Raw genomic sequence first — 13,703 nt, 5'->3', positions numbered from 1 at the left:
TCAGACTACATGGCGTTCCTACTGACATTGTTTCGGATAGGGGACCTCAGTTCGTGGCTCGTTTTTGGCGTGCTTTTTGTGACAGGTTGGGAGTTCATTTGTTGTTTTCATCCGGATATCATCCTGAATCTAATGGCCAGACAGAAAGGAAGAATCAGGATGTTGAGCAGTTCTTGCGTTGTTTTGTGGCAGACAATCAGGAGGAGTGGTCTGAGTTTCTGCCACTTGCTGAGTTTGCTCTTAACAACCATACATCCTCTTCTGCTGGTTGTTCGCCTTTTTTTTGTTGTTCTGGGAGACATCCGTCTTTTGGGTCATTCTCCAAATTGGTATCGGCTGTGCCTGAGGAGGAGAGTTTTTCCGGTGACTTGGAGAGAGTTTGGACGGATGTGCGTGGTAATCTTCAGGAGGCTAACAAAAAATCTAAGAGGTACTTTGATAGGAAACGGCAAGAGGTTTTGTTTGCTATTGGTGACATGGTTTGGTTGTCCTCTAAGAATCTGCGTTTGAGGATTCCTTCTAAAAAATTGGGTCCCAAGTTTGTAGGGCCCTTTAAGGTGCTTCAGGTATTTAACCAATCTGCTGTTAGAATCATAGAATCATAGAATCATAGAATGGTAGAGTTGGAAGGGACCTCCTGGGTCATCTGGTCCAACCCCCTGCTCAAAGCAGGATTCACTAGATCATCTCATACAGATGTCTGTCCAGCCTCTGTTTGAAGACGTCCATTGAAGGGGAACTCACCACCTCTCGTGGCAGCCTGTTCCACTCATTAATCACCCTAACTGTCAAAAAGTTTTTTCTAATATCTAATCTGTGTCTCCTCCCATTTAGTTTCATCCCATTGCTTCTAGTCTTTCCTTGTGCAAATGAGAATAAAGATGATCCTTCTACAATGTGACAGCCCTTGACATATTTGTAGACAGCTATTAAGTCTCCTCTCAGTCTTCTTTTTTGCAAGCTAAACATTCCCAAATCCTGTAACCGTTCCTCATAGGACATGGTTTGCAGACCAGTCACCATTCTGGTCGCTCTTCTCTGAACTTGCTCCAGTTTGTCTATGTCTTTTTTAAAATGTGGTGCCCAAAACTGTACACAGTATTCCAGATGAGGTCTGACCAAAGAGGAGTAAAGACCGATAATGACTTCACGTGATCTAGACTGTATGCTTCTGTTAATACATCCCAGAATTGTATTTGCCTTTTTTGCTGCTGCATCACACTGTTGACTCATGTTCAGTCTATGATCTATTAGTATACCTAAGTCTTTTTCACATGTACTGTTGCTTAGCTCTATTCCTCCCATTCTGTATATGCTTTTTTCATTTTTATTGCCCAGATGTAGTACTTTGCATTTTTCCCTGTTAAAAACCATTCTGTTGGTTGCTGCCCACTGCTCCAGTTTATTTAGGTCTTTTTGAATCCTCTCTCTCTCTTCTCTAGTATTAGCTATCCCTCCTAGCTTTGTGTCATCAGCAAATTTAATCAGTTTACCCTCAATTCCTTCATCTAAATCATTGATAAAGATGTTGAACAATACAGGTCCCAGGACGGAGCCCTGTGGTACCCCACTTGAGACATTCATCCAGCTGGATGTGAAGCCATTTACAACCACCCTTTGAGTCCGATCACTAAGCCAGTTATGAATCCACCTAACAGTTGCCTGGTCCATTGCATACTTGGTCATTTTTTCAATAAGGATGGTGTGAGATACTTTGTCAAATGCTTTGCTGAAGTCAAGATATACTATATCTACAGCATTTCCCTGATCCACCCAGGTTGGAGGTTCCTACCTCCTGGAAGATTAATCCGGTGTTTCATGTTTCTCTGTTGAAAAGAGTTTATGTGTCGGATGGAGATGTCTCTGCCACTGTTCCTCCGGTGGTGGAGGACGAGGAATACGAAATTTCCCGCATCCTAAATTCTAGACGGTATAGAGGGAGTTTGCAGTATCTCGTCGCTTGGAAAGGTTTCGGACCCGAGGATAACTCATGGGTGAGGGCGGATGATGTTTCTGCTTCCAGACTTGTCAGAGCGTTTCACAAGAGGTTTCCTGATAATCCTGGGCCTAGGGGATCCGGAGGATCCTCATAGAAGAGGGGGTACTGATAGAACTCTCCTGTTAGGTTTTTTCTATCTTGCTGGTCACATGACCTTGTTTGCCTATTTAATCCTGCTCTGCCCTCCTGGCCTTGCTGGACTTCATTGTAATTTCTACTCTTAAGTTAGCCTGGTGCTTAGTTACCTTTCTCTGTCAGTTTAGCTTGGTCTTCGGACCTTTATGTTCTTTGTTGTGTGTTTGTCTTTTACTGCTACAATTTCTGCTAGGAGGTGCCCAACTTTATCCCAGTCCCTAGTTCTTGTAGGGATCCCTCCCTTGCATCTATAGGTCTTCGTACAGACTAGCCGAGGACTTTAGCGGGTCTGATCGCAGGATCAGGTTCCCCGTTACATCGTAGGGATCCAGCTTAGTTCTATTGTAGGGACAGATCTCCTTTCTTTCCTTAGTGCTTGTAGCAGATCATAACAGTAGTACTGTAGCAGAGCCCAGCAATATAGCAAAGCTGGGTATGTCTTGTGTCTCATTGTAGGCATGATTAGCGAAGTATAACAGTGCTAGATAGTGGGTAACACACCAACTATACCCAGGCAGTGGCATGCTGGCCTTTGAGGAACCACAAAAGAGAACCAACTTAGTAACTATAAACCACTAGTAAGGTTAAAACATAATTTTTAAAAAAATATATATTAAAAGCTTATTATCATTATATTCACACAGGTCTACAAAGGAGGAAGTAAGAGGGAGAGCATCAATAATCCCCTCTTCCTCCCCCTCTCTGGCTTTTCCCTTATGATGTGATACTTCTTTGTTTATGCTAGATAAATAGTCTTACAAATAGCCGCTTCCAGTGGTCTCCTTAGAAATGGCCACTAATGTGCGGGCACTGCACTCTGATGCCTTTCTGCCCTATGTGGACATCTGTTGTGCGACGCACACGTGTCTATGATGTCACTGGGTCTGATTGACCCAACATGCATGCGCCACCATGGTGGCTGTGAGTGGAAGTGGATACAAATGGCGCAAGCAGCAGCGCCAAAGCATCGCACAAATTGGCACATGTGACCATCACATAAATAGCCAGCATGACAGGACCCCTATGATACTTCCCCTTGAGAAACGTCAAACGCGCGTCGAGGTAGCGTGATGGTCTTATCCTATCCTGTCTCATTATGGGTAAACAACACTCTCTTTATTACTTTTTTTCACCTATTGTTCATAGCCACTTGACTTTTCAAGAGGTGATTTTCTGCTGGGTGTTGCATTTTATTTTGGATTCTTGATGCTCTCCTCCTACTTCATCTTTTGTAGACCCATGTGTATGCAATGGTAATAACCTTTTAATACATTTTTTCAATAAACTATTTTTTAACCTTACTGGTGGTTTATGGTTATTCTGTTGGTTCTCTTTTGTGGTTCATTTTGTTTGGAGTACTCCACCTCCTGACTATATTTAATCCCTGAGACTTATTTAGGGGGGGCATTGTACTCTTGTTCCTAACCCAGACATAGATAATGTGTTCTATGAATGTTGATTAAGTAATTAATTAATTAATTAATTAATTGATGCTGGTCTATAAAAAACCTCAGAAGTGCCTGCTGGGTTACCATTGCAACCTGACACGCAGGAGGACACTACCGCTGGGACAGGTGAGTAACAATGAGATTATTTTCCAAGACTGGCTAAACCTATATATCTGTAACATGGCCATCATTCTCTTGTGATATCTGAATATTGGATATGGTAAATGGTTTACTCATATTGATCATTAATCAATTGTGTTCTTGTCTGTTGCCATGTTGTAAAGGGTGATTGAAACCCTTCACACGAATCATCCAGTGCTGCTGTCATTATCCTGCAATGCAATGATAATGGAGGTGTTTTTAAACTTTAGTGGTACATGTACAGTCGCTCAATAATGGCAAAGTAATTCATAAATTGCAGTCTTTCAAAATCTGCCTTGCATTATCTCCACTTGTATCATCTAACTGTCTTTAGAATGCTGTTTAATCTGTGTGCTGGAGGGTAAAATGCAGAAGAGCTGTTTAATGCATGGACATAAATAGCAGACAATTGTGATAAAATGATAAAACGATTACAGTAAGTTATCAATCATGGCTGAGAAGTCTGCAGTTTCCTTGACAATAACAGTTATATCTTATTAAATAATCTAGTTTTGCCAGTTTACACTAGTAGCTAAAAAACCAATGGGCTCTGCCAAGTACTAAACATTTTATCATATAACACTTATTCTTTAATGTCACAGCAAGAAAATGTATGTGTAATTACTAATAACATTTTGGGAATAGTTGGCCAATGAAAATTACTTAATCAATTGCCTAAATAAACTGCTAACTACCAACAGAGATCTACTTATCAGGGGACCACAGGTAGCATTGGCATCCAGGACCTGGTGCATCAGGAAGCCCAAAGACCCCTCTGCCACATTAGAAAGTATGGATATTTCATTTGGCACTTGGTAGGAATTGGATTCAATTCAGATTGGCATTGGAGCCTAGAAGTTTCATGTTAGACTTCTGACTAAATGTTTTTTTTGGGATCACGATACTGAGGCCTGTTGATAGGATAGAGCATCAATATCACATTGGTGGATATATAACTTTCAGCATCCTCAGCATCCAGCTGACTGAAGAGACCACAATGCTAATTGGAGAGATACAGCCTCCTCAGTGTTTACTTCTATCCATCTACATTCACACCCTACTCTTGGTATATTGCAGTGCTGTACCATTCACTGGCTTATACCCTTCAATGTGATAACAATGAAATATTATACTTAAAGGGGTTGTTCAGGTGAGTCCTCACATTGCGTGCACTGCGTTCTGTGTGGATTCTCTGGTGCCCACAGTGAGGCCGAGTGGTCATGTGCCCGCAAGTATGCGATATGCATAATCCCAGCCACATTCCGACTAGACATGCAGGGACTTGCTCAATTTACTTGCATTAAGTGAGGCCACACACGTCTGGTCTGAATGTGGTCGTAAGTATGCATATCAAATACTTGCGGTCACATGACCACTCGGGCTCGCTGCTGGCACCAAAGAATCCTCACAGCACGCAGTGCGCACGATATGAGGGTTCACAAGTCTGCAGTCACATAGAGTAACCTGGACAATCCCTTTAATTTTAGTAGTGGCCTATTGGTTTGTCAAAATGTTTTGCTTGTCTCTAAAATTAGGAATGCCAGTTTTCAAAACTTATCTATAGCTTGGTAAAATATGACTATATTCCTATTTCTATGGCATAACACACACCTTGTGCACATGGTGAAAAGTCCCATGAAGCTACTGTTCTGTATTAGGGAACTGCAGGCAATCCATATGCCACTGCATGGCGTCTCACTGCATCAGTGCTTTCTTACCTAGAAGCAATACTCTGTAATAAACCGTGCAGTGGAATAAACTTTTCCTTTAGATATTGAATTAAATCTAAGGCATTAAGAAGTACATTATGGAGTGGACGTGGACCCATAGAAGGCTAGGCACCATTTTATGACTGTACCAAAGCAAATCTATTGTACGTTCATATGTCGTTTCTTAGAATGATGTGAACATACAAAATTGTAGCCAAGTGAAAGGTGCTCAAAAACAGTCATGGGAAAAAAAATCTTATTGCACCAAAGTAATGCATATGTAGTTAAAAGAAATTTCCCAGCAAGTTTTGTTATGTAATCTGAGCGCAGCACGATGTAGGGGCTGAGACCCTGATTACAAAGATGTGTCACTTGTTGGTTTGCTTGCTGTCATTTTTATATAATCACTGTTTTCTCTGCTGCAGATCTAGCAGTGCTTTGAATGCTGAGCTCTGTATAAACCTGCCCTCACCACTGGTTAGAAGCTTTCTGTGTATATTGTGCATTGAAAGAAAGATGCTAATCAGGTTACACAGAACATATTGACTAGGAGCCATGAGACATACAGCATAGTCCTGTAATGATAATCTCCAGCTGATAAAACACTGATTTTTTAATTGAAACACAGCCTAGTAAGTGACACATCACTGGAATCAGGGTCACTGCACCTACATCATGCTGATCTCGAATTACACAAAAACCTGCTGACAGACTCCCTTTAACTGACTATAAAAACCTGAACTACAAAATGGAAGCCTACAAGAAAATGGTATATAGCCAAATTGGTAATGCATAGATATCTTTATTGATAGTCAATGTATAAAATGTTAAAAACAGAAAAGAAATCGGATCACACTCTGATCAAACTCTGATTAAACTTTGATCAGAGTGTGATTAGCATAATCGCCCCGATTCTCTCGGATGCGAGAAAATATGGTGGTGTAGCCCTAGTCTAACAAATAGCGACAGCATGCAACATCAATTAAAAGGTAACAATGGAGTAGGATAACAGGTACATAGAGAGGAAACACCATCAATTTATAATATATATATATATATATACTGGACATGTCCAGGTAAGGATCACAAAAATCAGGTTCTGTGACAGAGCGCCACCCCTCAGCCTGTTTTTCTAGACAATACTGTTATAAGGCCTACATTAGCATTTTCTGTCCTGCATCTGGTGGGGGCATGTGTGTCTTTGTTCCTCTCTGCAGGGGGCTTCCCTGCTGCGCAGCACTGCAGACAGGCTGGAGACTGCTGTTCTGGAAGCTTCTTCATCCTTCAGCTATCTGTAGTAAATGTTTAAGGGCTTGGGGTGTGAGTGTCACTGTCCAACCAGAGGGCTGGTCCCAAAGAAGGTAAAACACTAATCCACGTTTGGTCAGTTAGTTGGTGTTGTGTCTTGTGAAGGGCTAGGATCTGTTGCTGATGCCAGGTCCTGATGTCGTGTATGGAGATTAGAGATCAGTTGCCACGTGGGATTTTGATATCTTGCCACCCTGCTGGATTTGAGGACTTAGTCTAAAGACTGCTGTTGCATTTTCCTTGGAGTCGGATTACCGGGTGGCGAACCTGGATTTGTCCTTTTTGTGTGGCCACCTTGAAGACTTTAAGGAACCATAACTATGTTTGGTGTTATATTCTCCCAATCCCAATAGAGGTTGTTAGATGGTTCACCGACCTGCTGTCTCTGCCTGCTCCGTCACACACCCCGTCACAGGTTCCAAATGAGCTAAAGATCAAAGATAGTAAAGATTGAGATTTACCCATAATGGTCCCCATCTGCTGGGATGGCACCAGCCCCGACACACATTTTGATGAGAGCCAACATCAGGGGGTACAGTAGCACAGTATAGGCCCATAGCAGCCTGTAGGCACCATAATATGACTGTGCCAAAACAAACCCATTGTACTGTCATGAGTCCTTGATGTAATGCAAAAGCCTAGATTACATAAATATATCAATAGGATGGCATTCGTTTATAAATATAGTTTCCTGAAGAAAGTTTGACACGAAAAAGCTCAAAATCCACTTTGTGCTGCATTTTCCTTTATTTTCTGATGTTAGGAAATCAAAGCGACACGACAGTCATTTCCTTCAGAGATTTGACAGGAGCTGCAATGAAAATAACTATAAAAGTTGTCAGATGCGAACAAAAAGGTCAGAAGATATTTTTTACGGATTTTACTGTTGCAGTTGTTTAGTGGTGAGATTGCATTTCCGAACAATAAATCATCTAAACCATTGTGAGTTGATCTAAATATTTAAAGGTTGTTTCATGACAGCTCATAGTAAATGCTGTTTTTTTTCTCACTGGAGTACTCACACATGGAGCTTACACACAACTACTGTGCTACTAATGCACTTGGGATGCAATTGCTAGGCTTACTAAGATGGCGTATGGAAGTTTGGGAAGTCAAGTCATACAAATACTTATGGTGCTGCTGTCACGGTAGTAACTCACAGGCCTCCTCAGCGCCTCTTTTCTGACTATGCGGTTTCTCACCATGTCAGGCCGTTCCACTAGTCTGCCTCATGCTACACTGCTGCTTTACTTGTGACATTCATTTAGCCTTAGGGGGCTTGGCCGGTCTAAGCAGGAATTTAACCCTGCTGGGTCCTGCAGAGATTAGATTCCCTGGCCTATCCTGTGCTAGCAGGGCCTTTATTAGGCAGCTCCACCTACCAATCCTGAACATTGGTTCCTATTGTTGTAGCACCCGTTTCTGCGTTCCTTCATTGTCTGTATCTCGTTAATGACCCAGACTGTTTATCCATCCTGCCTGACCTCTCAGCTCCTAACCTCAGCTACTTGTATTGAACCTGTGCTCCCTGCCCCGACCTCAGACCCTCTGACCAAGTTTTTATCTGTGTCCACTTCTGGATGACGGTACACACTCGTTCTTCGGTGCTTGACTTGCGACGGTCAACTATCGGGCGGGAACAGATAAAGGCTAATCGTCCGGTCTTGACTGGCATAATCTGGATCCCAGGCCATGACTGGCGTCGTCTGGATCTCTCTCACTGGCTCACGAATGTCCCGCCTGACTCGTTCTCCAAGTGCATCCTAGTGATTTGACCATGGCGTCCCTCTGCACAGACGTCCCGCTGGTTTCACTTGTTGGTGCCAACTGACTTCCTGCCTTGTCACTCCAGCTTTTTATATCAAGTAACTGCGCCACAGGTATCACCTGACTCGGTGCTCTCATTTGATCCATCCTTTCTGAAACACTTTTCCCATCCTTCAGTCCCGCTTGGTTATGTTTGGATAGTAGGTGTCAATCTCTGGTCACAAATACTGCACAACACTGAAGAACCTTATTCTTCACGGTGCACCCCCTTACATAGTCACGTCCCTCCAGGGTAAGCCCGGTTTGTGGCGCAGTGGGTCCACACCCACCAGTGTTTCAGCTGCCAGAATGCTGAAGAGGAACCTTCCATTCAAAGAAACAGTGGATGTCAAGTTACCAAGCTTGAGAATCGTGACAGTTCCTGTACACATTAGACTGTTATGTGCACAAAAAGCAATTTTAACTTGTAAGGGAAGTGGTCTGCAGAACCATGCTTTTCTACAGAGTGTGTGTGAAAGTACAAGCATGCTTTAAATTAATCTATCTAGTGATGCGCGAGCGTGCTCATTTAACCCTTTCGCCAAGCACGCTCAGGTGCTTTCCGAGAATCTTCGGCGTGCTCGTATATTAAGTTCAAGTCTCTGCATCTGCATGATTTATGACTGTTATTCAGCCTCAACACATGTGAGGATTCCCTAAAAAACAGGAAATCTCTGCATGTGTTGAGGCTGACTAACAGTCATAAATCATGCAGATGCAGAGACTCAAACTTATTATACCAGCACGCCGAAGATACTCAGAAAGCACCCAAGCGTGCTTGGCGAAAGAGTTAAACGATCACGCTCACTCGTCACTAAATCTATGCAAAGAAAGTAAGATTGTCAGCTCACCACTATCTTGTAATGCAGTATGCTCGGAACTAGTGATGAGCAAGCGTGCTCTAACCCTTTCGCCAAGCACGCTCGGGTGCTTTCCTAGTATCTTCGGCGTGTTCGTATATTAAGTTCGAGTCCCTGCGTCTGCATGATTTATGGCTGTTAGTCAGCCTCCGCATATGCAGAGATTGCCTGTTTGTTAGGGAATCCTCACATGTGTTGAGGCTGACTAACAGTCATAAACATGCAGGCGCAGGGACTCAAACTTAATATACGAGCACGCGTGTCAGCAGGTGTAGTGTCTCCTCACCCAGGTAAGGAAGGTGTACTAATCAGGACCCTGAATCTACATTCAACACTACACACTCCTGACCTATGGGAGGCAAGTATGCACCATAGTGCTGCCTCAGCAGGATCACGAGTGGGGGAACCAAAAGTTAGGGGAACCATGTAGTGGGTGGAGAGTGTAGAACACACTTTTAGTTTGCACACATAATTTCATACTTAATACTCAGCCATTTTGGGCTGAAGGTCCTTGGATTGTGAACTTCAACACTGAACGTGGATCCTGTGTGGACCTGCAGTGGATGGGGACACGGCCCTCGTGCCCTGGCCTTGGGGCGAGGGGCAGGTTGGAGTTAACCTATGTCTCCACCTGGTCAGGGACCATCACCAAGAAGGCCCGGAGTTCAGGAGTAGAGCTCCATAGCAAAAGGATCCCAGGGAGCACGGACGGAGCGGCGTACGCCACCTGTACTCTCCATTCTAGCCCTGCCAGAGGGACTCCTGCTGCAAGAGGGGTACCGGCCCCCGATATCTGACTTTGCTACTTCACATCTCTGTCAGAGAAGCCCGGTAGGCTATAGTGGATCCCGTCGGGTGACAGGCGGAACGGAATTGCCGCCTTACCCTATATCTGTGCATAGTCCAGAGGGAGACCCAGCCTTTGCATGCACACGGACAGGAGAGGTTCAAGGGGACAGTTAGGAACACTCTGAGGGTCCTGATCCAGGCACCTGAAGCACCTGGGTGCGCTGAGCCCTCATCCCTGGTGGCCGCAGTGATCCGTGAGGAGCAGGGAGAAGCCTTGCGGCTGAGCTAAAAGAACTGTGAGTAAAAACCCTGGAAGACTATCCCTATGGCCTCCGGACTCTTTATTTCCACACTGCACCACACAGCACCTGAGTGACCCAGGACTACTCTCCCCATCCTCTTGTCCCATCTGCCCTGAGGCACAGCTCCGCCTGTGGGGAGTTATACCATCGCAAGCTGCCACAACACCCGGCCTAAGAGGACTGCTAGCAGCGCTGGTGGCTCATCACCAGACACCGCAGGTGACGTAGTCGTTAATCAGCCACTCAACCCGGAATAGCCCACACCATCTCTTTCTAATGTGACGGCCCTGAGCACGGGTCGGGCCCGGGCCACGGCTGCATCCCATCTCTTCAACGCAGGGCCCGACACCGAGTCCCCCATCACCCAGGGTAAAACACGGGCTTTCTGAGTAGAGGCGTCACAGGGTTAAACGAGCATGCTCGCTCGTCACTACCCGCAACCTTCATCCTTCAGTCATTTCATTCCTAGATTTATAATTGTTGGGTATTCCCGGGAGAAACAGCATCCACTTCCATGTATCGCAAACCTTTAGCTGGAAATACCATCATGTATGCTGCCAGTAGTCATCCCAAACATGTAGCCAAAGTCATTCCTGTGGGTGAATTTGCAAGAATTGTGAAAAATTGTAGTGATCCTGTGAATACTGCACAGGAAATCAGGAACTCCTCTAGAAGATTAACTGATCGTGGTTATCCTGAATGGATGTTGATTTGGGCATACAGTATTGCACACAGAAAAAAATGTTCTGATCTTTTTAAATATAATAAATCACATATTTCCAATATTTCACCAAAAAAACTTTTTTGTCTCTGCATTACAGTTCCCAAATCAACTCCAATAAACAGATTATTAATAAACATTTGACAGTATTTTTTTTCAAGGATGAAATTTTAGCATCTTTACTGAGTGCCATACTGAAACTAAAAAAGCACCTTCCTTGGGCAACATTACTTCTAGTTTTTTTTCAGGCTCCTCGAGTAATAAAAAAACATGGAGGGTTTTTATAAGTGCGAAGCGAATAGATGTAAAACCTGCAAATATGCTTTACAATGTATACATATTTCTAACTCCGACAATTCTCTATCTTATAATATCAAACAATATATCAATTGCAATTCTGTAAATGTAGTGTATGCCATTAGACGTACATTATGTGACAAGCTTTAAATCGGTTGTACCACCTGCAAATTAAAAGTTCTCATTAAGGAACATCTTAATGATCTTACTAACACAAGTAATTTACAGTAAATCGTCATGTATCTTCTGCTGCAAAACATTTTATTTCTAATCATCAATATCAGGTTTTTTCATTTCAAGCATTCGGCATTGAAAATGTTAATTCTCCAGCAAGAGGAGGTAATATGAATAGACGTCTACTAACGAGAGAGAGGCCTTTTGGATTTTTAATTTTGTCTCTAGATTCCCAGATGGACTTAATTTGCGTAGAGAGATCATTACATTATGTTAACATTTTTATGTCTTCTTTGTGTATTTCTGTGTTAAATTTGTACTACATATGTTTTTATATCTTCACAATGTTGGTTTTAATTATGTCCATAATGTCCCACCCCATCAGTGTATTGGGATATTTAGGACTGCTGGGAAAAATTTCCATCAAGATTTGATAAAGAGAACGGGAGCGCTGGCGCTCGAAACGCATAGCTGCATTGTTGTTCACCATGCCAATTCTTGGAAGGAATTTTTAAATACCTCAATAAACTTTGAAAATGTTATTCAGAAGCTGGTACCTTACCTCTTTTTTCTTCAGATTAATCTGGCAAATTTAATAAGGCTCCTTATCCTGCATACAGTCTCTGACTTAAAAAAAGCAAAATACTAAAACCATGTGCCCATGTCTTAGAAGATGCTGCTTTTAGAGACAGTGAGGCAGATTTACTAAAACTCATTTTAAGACAGTGTAAAATTAGGGCCTGATTCGTCAATCTTGATGAACTGTGTGCTGAAGTAAGATGCTCCTCTTAATGAATTTGGTGCATCCTTCAACCGCTCTACATGCCCCCCAGAAACGATTCTTCAGTCACGAACTAGTATATTTCTGGTATAATTTACTCCAGTTTATAGTGTAAAATTATCATTAGTCTACAGCACTTGTTCGAGCTCTATCATATCCCAGCTCTGCCCACTATTCAAAAAGTTGGCAGAGCTAGCCTGGAGTGGCATAAAAATGCTAAAAGTATTCTGGTAAGAACTTCAGAGCACCAATATTAATCACAGTGTTTGATAAATTTGGTGCATCTTTGGAGCACTGTCAGACAGCCGTAAAAATTGGAGTGAGATGGGAACGCAGTGCACAGACTGGCCGGCGGGTCTCCCGACCTGAATGTGACAGCCGCAAAGAAATACATGCAGCTGTTAAGCTTGGGTCGGTAGAGCCGCCGGACTGTTCGTGCACCATGTTCTGATCCCGCTCCATTTTATATGGCCGTCTGACTGCACCCTTAGACTGTGTTGTGTAAGTTTACACCACTGGTTAGATGGTTAAATTTGTGGCAGAAATTACACATTTTTATCCTTTTCAGTCACATCACATAACCTTTCCAATCAAGCAAAGTCTCGTCATTGGATAAGTCACCGAAAGTGTCTACAACACATAATAAATTTGGTGCAAATAATTTATTTCCTTGCTTAATAAATTTCCCTCAGTGTTCGGTTAAATGTAAGCCTTGAAAATAGTGTGAACAGAACCTTACATGAACATAGTGAATCAGACATGGTATTGAGAGCTGATAGCTTTTGAATAAATGATTAGCTACGTTCTTATGTCAGTGCCTGTCTACCTAGTTCACACATTTATTCCAGCAATACACAGTTACTATACTCAGTGGATTATTTTAAGCCATTCTATTTCAATGGAGACCTGTTGTTACAGCAGCTATAATTTAATTTGTATATTAAAGGATCACTTTTAATTCTTGTATAAAGCAGCTTGATGCCAAGAAAGTGAGAGACCAAAATAAACTGCTGATGAATACCCTAAGCCACGCAATTAAACAAAAGCATATGGACACTGACAGCACCTATTTTTTTATTTTTATATATTTACAAAACAAAAAATTAGATTTTAGAGTCACATTCTAAGTAATATATGTGCGGTGCCCTCTGAATGGGGATAAATAGTGATGAGTTAACGTGCTCGACACTGCTCGATACTCAATCGAGTATCCCTGGTGCTCGTGCACATGCT

The sequence above is a fragment of the Phyllobates terribilis genome, unplaced genomic scaffold, assembly GCF_046119375.1.
Source record: "Phyllobates terribilis strain yellow unplaced genomic scaffold, ASM4611937v1 Scaffold_4__5_contigs__length_816908805, whole genome shotgun sequence".
Lineage (NCBI taxonomy): Eukaryota > Metazoa > Chordata > Amphibia > Anura > Dendrobatidae > Phyllobates > Phyllobates terribilis.
Note: the sequence above shows the minus strand (reverse complement) of the source record.